The sequence below is a fragment of the Oncorhynchus clarkii genome, chromosome 3 (assembly GCF_045791955.1).
Source record: "Oncorhynchus clarkii lewisi isolate Uvic-CL-2024 chromosome 3, UVic_Ocla_1.0, whole genome shotgun sequence".
NCBI classification, from domain to species: domain Eukaryota; kingdom Metazoa; phylum Chordata; class Actinopteri; order Salmoniformes; family Salmonidae; genus Oncorhynchus; species Oncorhynchus clarkii.
Genome location: NC_092149.1, coordinates 19,809,640 through 19,818,791, shown reverse-complemented (window position 1 = coordinate 19,818,791; position 9,152 = coordinate 19,809,640).

Below are 9,152 nucleotides of genomic sequence, written 5' to 3'. Positions count from 1 at the left end.
TGCAGGCAGCGAACGGTTGAAAAGCATGCATTTGGTTTTACTAGCGTTTAAGAGCAGTTGGAGGCCACGGAAGGAGTGTTGTATGGCATTGAAGCTCATTTGGAGGTTAGATAGCACAGTGTCCAAGGAAGGGCCAAAAGTATACAGAATGGTGTCGTCTGCGTGGAGGTGGATCAGGGAATCGTCCGCAGCAAGAGCAACATCATTGATATTGTCACGTTCTGACCTTAGTTCCTTTGTTTTGTCTTTGTCTTAGTATGGTCAGGGCGTGAGTTGGGTGGGTTGTCTATGTTAGTTTTTCTATTATTTTTTATTTCTGTGTTTGGCCTGATATGGTTCTCAATCAGAGGCAGCTGTCTATCGTTGTCCCTGATTGCGAACCATATTTAGGGAGCCTGTTTTCAATTGTGTTTTGTGGGTGGTTATTTTCAGTCTTTGTGTGTCTGCACCAGACAGAACTGTTTTGGTTGTTACTTTGTTATTTTGTTATTCAGTGTTCAGTTTTGATTATTATAAAAAATCATGAACACTTATCACTCTGCACCTTGGTCCTCACCTTCTTCTACCGACGACACCCGTTACAGAACCACCCACCACAAGAGGACCAAGCAGCGTGTTAACGGGCAGCAGCAGCAGTGGCCCGAAAACACAAGACTCCTGGACTTGGGAGGAGATTTTGGACTGCAAGGGACCCTGGGCACAAACAGGGGAATATCGCCGCCTTTTAAAGCAGAGCTGGAGGCAGTGAAAGTGGAGAGGCGCCGGTATGAGGAGGCAGCACGGCAGCGCGGCTGGAAGCCCGAGAGGCAGCCCCAAAAATGTATTGGGGGAGGCACACGGGGAGTGTGGCGAAGACAGGTAGGAGACCTACGCCAACTTCCCATGCTTACCGGAGAGCGAGAGTGACCGGGCAGGCACCGTGTTATGTGGTGGAGTGCACGGTGTCCCCGGTGCGCGTGCATAGCCCAGTGCGGTACATTGCAGCACCTCGTATCGGCCGGGCTAGAGTGGGCATTGAGCCAGGTGCCATGAATCCGGCTCAGCGCATCTGGTCTCCAGTGCGTCTCCTCGGGCCGGTGTACATGGCACCAGCCTTACGCATGGTGTCCCCGGTTCGCCAGCACAGCCCAGTGCGGGCTATTGCACCTCGCCACACTGGCCTGGCTACGGGGAGCATTCAACCAGGTATGGTTGGGCAGGCTCAGTGCTCAAGAGCTCCAGTGCACCTTCATGGTCCGGTCTATCCGGTGCCAACTCCACGCACCAGCTCTCCGGTGGCAGCCCCCCGCACCAAGCTGTCTCTCCGTCTTCTCCCTACAGGTGCTCCTGCCTGTCCAGCGCTGCCAGAGCCTTCCTCCTGTCCTGCGCTGCCAGAGCCGCCAGTCTGTCCTGAGCCATCAGTCAGCCAGGAGCTGCCAGAGCCGTCAGTCAGCCAGGAGCTGCCAGAGCCGTCAGTCAGCCAGGAGCTGCCAGAGCCGTCAGTCAGCCAGGACCTGCCAGAGCCGTCAGTCAGCATGGAGCTGCCAGAGCCGTCAGTCAGCCAGGAGCTGTCAGAGCCGTCAGTCAGCCAGGAGCTGCCAGAGCCGCCTGTCACGCCGGCGATGCCAGAATCGCCCTTCACTCTGGAGCTGCCGGAGTCTCCCACCTGTCCAGCGCTGCCGGAGTCTCCCGCCTGTCAGGCGCTGCCGGAGTCTCCCGTCCATTCGGGACCCATGACTAGGGTCCTCAGTTGGAGGTCGGCGGCGAGGGTCGCGGCTCGTAAGAGGCCGCGGGGGCGGTTGAGGAGGCGGACAAAAACTGTGGTGAAGTGGGGTCCACGTCCCGCGCCAGAGCCGCCACCGCGGACAGACGCCCACCCAGACCCTCCCCTATAGGTTCAGGTTTTGAGGCCAGAGTCCGCACCTTTGGGGGGGGGGGGGGGGGGGTACTGTCACAATCTGTGACCTTATAGTTCCTTTGTTTTGTGTTTGTTTTAGTATGGTCAGGGCGTGAGTTGGGTGGGTTGTCTATGTTAGTTTTTCTATGATTTTCTATTTCTGTGTTTGGCCTGATATGGTTCTCAATCAGATGCAGCTGTCTATCGTTGTCCCTGATTGAGAACCATATTAAGGTAGCCTGTTTTCAATTGTGTTTTGTGGGTGGTCATTTTCAGTCTTTGTAAGTCTGCACCAGACAGAACTGTTTTGGTTGTTTCTTTGTTATTTTTTTATTCAGTGTTCAGTTTTGATTATTATTAAAAATCATGAACACTTACCACGTTACACCTTGGTCCTCACCTTCTTCCACCGACGACACCCGTTACAGATATATACAGAGAAAAGAGTCCGCCAGAGAATTGAACCCTGTGGCATCCCCATAGAGACTGCCAGAGGACCGGACAACATGCCCTCCGATTTGACACACTGAACTCTGTCTGTAAAGTAGTTGGTGAGCCAGGCAAGGCAGTCATTAGAAAAACCGAGGCTACTGAGTCTGCCGATAAGAATATGGTGATTGACAGTTGAAAGCCTTGGCCAGGTCGATGAAGACGGCTGCACAGTACTGTCTTTTATCAATGGCGGTTATGATATCGTTTAGTACCTTGAGTGTGGCTGAGGTGCACCCGTGACCGGCTCGGAAACCAGATTGCACAGCGGAGAAGGTACGGTGGGATTCGAAATGGTCAGTGATCTGTTTGTTGACTTGGCTTTCGAAGACCTTAAATAGGCAGGGTAGGATGGATTTAGGTCTGTAACAGTTTGGGTGCAGGGTGTCTCCCCCTTTGAAGAGGGCGATGACCGCGGCAGCTTTCCAATCCTTGGGGATCTCAGACGATATGAAAGAGAGGTTGAACAGGCTGGTAATAGGGGTTGAGACAATGGCGGTGGATAGTTTCAGAAATAGAGGGTCCAGACTGTCAAGCCCAGCTGATTTGAATGGGTCCAGGTTTTGCAGCTCTTTCAGAACATCTGCTATCTGGATTTGGGTAAAGGATAAGCTGGGGAGGCTTGGGCGAGTAGCTGCGGGGGGGGGGGGGGGGGGGGGGGGGGGAGCTGTTGGCCCGAGGTTGGAGTAGCTGGAGGAAGGCATGGCCAGCCGTTGAGAAATGCTTGTTGAAGTTTTCGATTATCATGGATCATGGCGAAAGAGGTATTGTAGAATTTAGTTTGCTAGCCTGGAGATGCGCCTGGCTCACGGCTAACTGGTGCTAGCTTCGTGGCAGTGGCGTCAGCCACTATAGCCAATCGGTAGCAGCGGTGATCCGGTGCAAAGGTCCAGAGTTTACAGCAAGGATCCGGTGGAGTATTGGGCTCTAGCCGTGTATGAGTGGGGTTCGGGTGAACAGCTGAGTAGGCCGGGAGGTCTCGTGGAGAGTAAGACAGATGTATTTAGCATTCGGACTGATATTAAATTAAAGGCTGCTCACTATTCAAGGCCTGGTCCAATGTTCTCGTGTTTGTCATCTGTTGTTTGGTTTAGAGATAACCTTCCTGTGTAACAATAGCTGCAAGTACACACTGAACTCAAAAAGGCAGTGAGAGACACAGTGGGGAAATTTGGGACAGTTAGTACATAATTGTATGTCAATGCAACAGGTCAAAAAGATTAAGATTACAAGATAATTGTTTACTTTAGAAGGTACCCAATTCAGCTATATGGGACACTGTATCATCTGAAGAATAAATGTGTCTGAAGTATAATTCTGTATATGCATGGGTTTAATGAGACTTCCTGCCCAAGATGCAGTAAACTCGATTATTGATGAAGAATTTTTAGGACTGATTCAAATGTAGCATAGTGCAAACTAAGTACTTGTTTATTTTCTTTCTCCCAGGACTGATGGAATGTCCGCTATCAAGTTTTTTGTTCATTGTCATGACGTTGCCCTCTTTGGACACAGCGAGCACCATACCCCTACCTCGGCACCACCGAGAGGTCGTAAATTCCTGGAGTCCTCCTCATGGCCACAGTATATAGAGAGAGTGAGTTTTCATAGAGAGAACAAAGGAATTTCTTCCACCTCACAGAACTTGACAACCGAACAATATTCATGTTCTGGAGAATGTACTGTATAAAAGATCGGTGAAGTAGCTAGCTACGAACTGGTCCGTTTGGTACAATTTTGTGAAACTCATGAGAGAAATACAGCCACCTTACCTTAACCCTGTTTACACAAGCGTCTCAGTTATGGGGCTTACATCTATCTACTTGTTGTATAAAATGAATGAGTTAAGATGAAACTATTGGTGAAATGATGTAATGTGATTTTAGACTGTTTAATGAAGGAAACTCAAATTCCCTTTGGAGATTAACTAAATCAGAGGCCCGCCCATGAGTACAGACATTGAGCTAGCGTCATGGGACCGCCCCTTTCTATGTTCCGAATAAAACCCCCACCTGGGTTTTCCCACTTCAGACCAGCTTACCTCGATAACCACGAGAGGGCTAAGGTTTGAGTAGAGACCGGCTTACCTCGATAACCACGAGAGGGCTAAGGTTTGAGTAGAGACCGGCTTACCTCGATAACCACGAGAGGGCTAAGGTTTGAGTGCAGACCAGCTTACCTCAATAACCACGAGAGGGCAAAGGTTTGAGTAGAGACCGGCTTACCTCGATAACCACGAGAGGGCTAAGGTTTGAGTAGAGACCGGCTTACCTCGATAACCACGAGAGGGCTAAGGTTTGAGTAGAGACCAGCTTACCTCGATAACCACGAGAGGGCTAAGGTTTGAGTAGAGACCGGCTTACCTCGATAACCACGAGAGGGCTAAGGTTTGAGTGCAGACCAGCTTACCTCAATAACCACGAGAGGGCAAAGGTTTGAGTAGTGATAGGAATTTTATGAATAATGACTAAACAATATCTACATTTTAAATAGAACTATAACTAATTAAACTCTACTCTGTTCTATTATATCTGATTAACAATATTAATTCATAAGGAAGGGATTGTGGAGCATGAAACAGGGGGTAATTAAATTAAATAAATACCATTCCAGCCAGGTTAGAGGGGACTGGAATTGTGGGTTTTTAAGTAAGCAGAAAGGGTCGTTAACCTATGGTTGAACCGACTCAACTTAGCTCTGGGATGTTTAGATAAGGCTGTGTGTGTTTTCTTAGGTTTTCCATTAGCTGGAACTGTCTGCTGAATGGTGATGGATGAAAACTTCAGAAGTTTTATCTTGATTTAACTGTGTGTCTGGAGTAAGAGAGCAAAGGGGTGGGAATAAACATTTAAACTGTTGGGAGGAAGAACATTTTATAACCTATGATGTCATATTTTGTATATAAACTGTTGTTTGTGGTTACATGACAGCACGCTCCGAGAATAAATACTATTATCTAATTTTGATAAGACTCATCTCTGTCCATTTTATGCAAATAGGAATCTTACAAATTCTTATAAAATAGACTGAGTGATTTAATGTATAATTAATAGGAATTATGAAATTCCAGTGACAGTAGAGACCAGCTTACCTCGATAACCACGAGAGGGCTAAGGTTGTAGACCATGCATTTCTCTTTCTGAATTCTTAACCATACCACGTGGTTAAACTCTTAGACTATCGATACAGACAGAATAAGAACAAATCATTGATACAAATTACTAGTCTGCAGCTAGGAATTATGTACCCGTGAATGCGAGGACCGACAACCGCCGAAACATCTATTATATAACGACATGAATGAATGTTACTCTGAACTATCCATTCTAACCACAGCAGAGAGAGAGAGAGAGAGAGAGAGAGAGAGAGAGAGAGAGAGAGAGAGAGAGAGAGAGAGAGAGAGAGAGAGAGAGAGAGAGAGAGAGAGAGAGAGAGAGAGAGAGAGAGAGAGAGAGAGAGAGAGAGAGAGCGGACAAACTCTCCAACAGAAACAAACTTTTCAACAGAGATTTCCGACGACACACTGAGCGTAAATATATATATTGATTGCAGTTATTCCCGAATGTGTGAGTGTTCATGTGCAAGGGATTAGCATTTCAATTGTTATAATTATCAACTTTGTAGTGTCTTATCTCAGTCGACCCCCACATCCCTTTTGTCCACCAAGCCGCGATACCGGTTTATCCCACTAGGGAAACTCTGCTATCATTTCCTTGTAATTATCTACTGTTTGTTTATGCATTTCTGTGAATTACTTAGTTAGTAAATAAATAATTTAAGACAATTTATGTATGGATGACTAATAGTGAAGACTGGGTTCGTGCAGATAACCAACCATTTACGACGTTTGGAATGAGACTAACGTGAGATAAAGAATTATTCATTAATTCGAAGACTAATTGATCAGATATTAAAATATCTGAAAGGTATAATAGGAAAATTATAACGTTGTAATCTGAATATTTTTCTTGGTGCTCCGACTTCCTAGTTAATTACAGTTACATGATGAATTAGTTTAATCACGTAATAATAATTACAGAGAGTTAAATTGATAAAAATAAGTCTTCAGTTTTAATGATGCCAAAGACACGACATCATGTTTATCAATGATTCTGAATCTCTCCCTTTGAAAGGCTTCCTGAGGCAGGTTTCTTGGATAGCAGTTAAAAGTACCTAGATCCAGCAGTTAACTTTTTAATGTGAGGAGATCATTTTAGGCATATTCAAGCTGCTATCTACGTTCAAAGCTCTGCACCAAGGATGTGGTGATTCTGAAATGTGTTAATTTAATTGCATTATGTTGCAAATAAAGTTAAATTCAAGGTCTGTTATGAATTTTTGGTAAAATAATAGGAGTGATTTTGAAAGAACTGTATTGATGAAATAGTGCTCTCCAATACCAGCTTTTGTCAGTTTGGTCTGAATGACAACGGCGGTGCCTATTTGCTGAGTGTGCCTTTGTGTGTTTATATTGTGGTTACTTGTAGGGGAAGTTATGCAAAGTGACAATGGTGTTCATGATGACTGGATATGGTGAGAGGAAATAAAACAGTGAATTATAGGCTACTAACGGAATGTATAGAAAACATTCTGACCTATTAGATATATTGGAACCACTTATGGGGATGAAAGTTCAATGTTATGATTATGTGAAATATATGGGCAACATAATGTGTGGTGAGAGGTACTGTAGTCATGTTGTTCTAGAGACATTTATTTATTTATTTATTTTTATTTCACCTTTATTTAACCAGGTAGGCAAGTTGAGAACAAGTTCTCATTTACAATTGCGACCAGGCCAAGATAAAGCAAAGCAGTTTGACACATACAACAACACAGAGTTACACATGGAGTAAAACAAACATACAGTCCATAATAGAAAAATAAGTCTATATACAATGTGAGCAAATGAGGTGAGATAAGGGAGGTAAAGGCAAAAAAAAGGCCATGTTGGCAAAGTAAATACAATATAGCAAGTAAAACACTGGAATGGTAGATTTGCAGTGGAAGAATGTGCAAGGTAGAGATATAAATAATGGGGTGCAAAGGAGCAAAATAAATACAGTAGGGGGAGAGGTAGTTGTTTGGGCTAAATTATAGATGGGCTATGTACAGGTGCAGTAATCTGTGAGCTGGTCTGACAGCTTGTCCTTAAACTTGTGAGGGAGATAAGTCTTTCCAGTTTCAGAGATTTTTGTAGTTTGTTGCAGTCATTGGCAGCAGAGAACTGGAAGGAGAGGCGGCCAAAGGAAGAATTGGTTTTGGGGGTGACCAGAGAGATATACCTGCTGGAGCGCGTGCTACAAGAGGGTGCTGCTATGGTGACCAGCGAGCTGAGATAAGGGGGGACTTTACCTAGCTGGGTCTTGTAGATGACCTGGAGCCAGTGGGTTTGGCGGCGAGTATGAAGCGAGGGCCAGCCAACGAGAGCATACAGTTCGCAGTGGTGGGTAGTATATGGGGCTTTGGTGTTCAGTGTGGGTGTTGGCAGTTTAATTGACCGTCAGAATTCAGTGGAGGCTGCTGGAGGCTGCTGAGGGGATGTCAATAATAATGTCTGGAATCGAGTGAACGGAATGCTATACAACATTCACACCATTCTGGGCATTATTATGAGTCGTCTTCACCTCAGCAGCCTCCACCTTCAGAATGTATGAGCTGTAGGCCAACAAGACTGTTGTGCCAATAGGACCTTTGAATACAAAGTCTGCGGAAGAACATTCTTTTCCCCAATGTATAATTTGTTGTCACTTTCAGACCCTCATTAGGACACCTCTGTGTCAGTCAGTCCCTCTGGTCCAGTAGCAGAGGGCAGGTTTGTGAATCTGACCTGTAGCAGCCATGCTAACCCAGCAGTGAGCTACACCTGGTACAGTGTCAATGAGAGCAGCCCTATCCAGTTAGGGACTCATTTGATACTTGAGGAGGTCGCTCTTGCTAACTCAGGGAGGTATTACTGGGAGGCACAGAACAAAGATGGAGCCCTCAACTCATCCTTCATTGTTCTTTGTCAGGATTTGGCCAGGGTTGTTCCGGTTTTTGGTCACTAGATGCCCCCATTGTGCTTTTTGACCTTTTGTTTTCCCTTGATCCCCATTATTATTTGCACCTGTGCCTCGTTTCCCCTGATTGTATTTAAACCCTTAGTTTTCCTCAGTTCTTTGCTCTGTGTTTGTATGTTAGCACCCAGCCCTAGTATTCTGTGAACTCTTGTTGATTCTGGTGGACTCTCTTGTGGAGTTCTGTTTTTGTTCTTGTTTATTTATTTTTGAGTATCTTTTGAGGCTTTTTATGCTATTCCTACCACCTTGTGGATTTACCTTTTTTGCTTGGAGGATTACCTTTGTTCTTGTGGAATTCCTTTTGAGGTTGTGGAGTTACATGTTTTCCTGAAGGACTTCTCTTTTTACTTCATTAAATACACCGTCTCAAGTACTGCTGTGTCTGCCTCATCTTCTGGGTTCTGCCGACTATTCGTGGCTCAGTAGGTTAAGTGACTGTTTCTCACTCCGGAGACCCGGGTTCGTAACCGGGTCCTGACAGTTCTTAATGTTCTGTGTAGGTTAAGTCTGCTTGCGGGGATGTTCGTTTTTTGTCCAAAGGTGTTTGTGCTTGCTTAAAAGGGAAGCAGGTTGTTAAAATGTTATGTTGTTGAGCAAGAGACAGTGTAATCTCCAAGATACTGCAAAGGAACGGTTTTATGCTACAGTAGAATATAGATGAAATTAACACAACCGTGTTGGGAAGGACTGTTTGGAATAATCATTACCAAATATACAGCAGATAT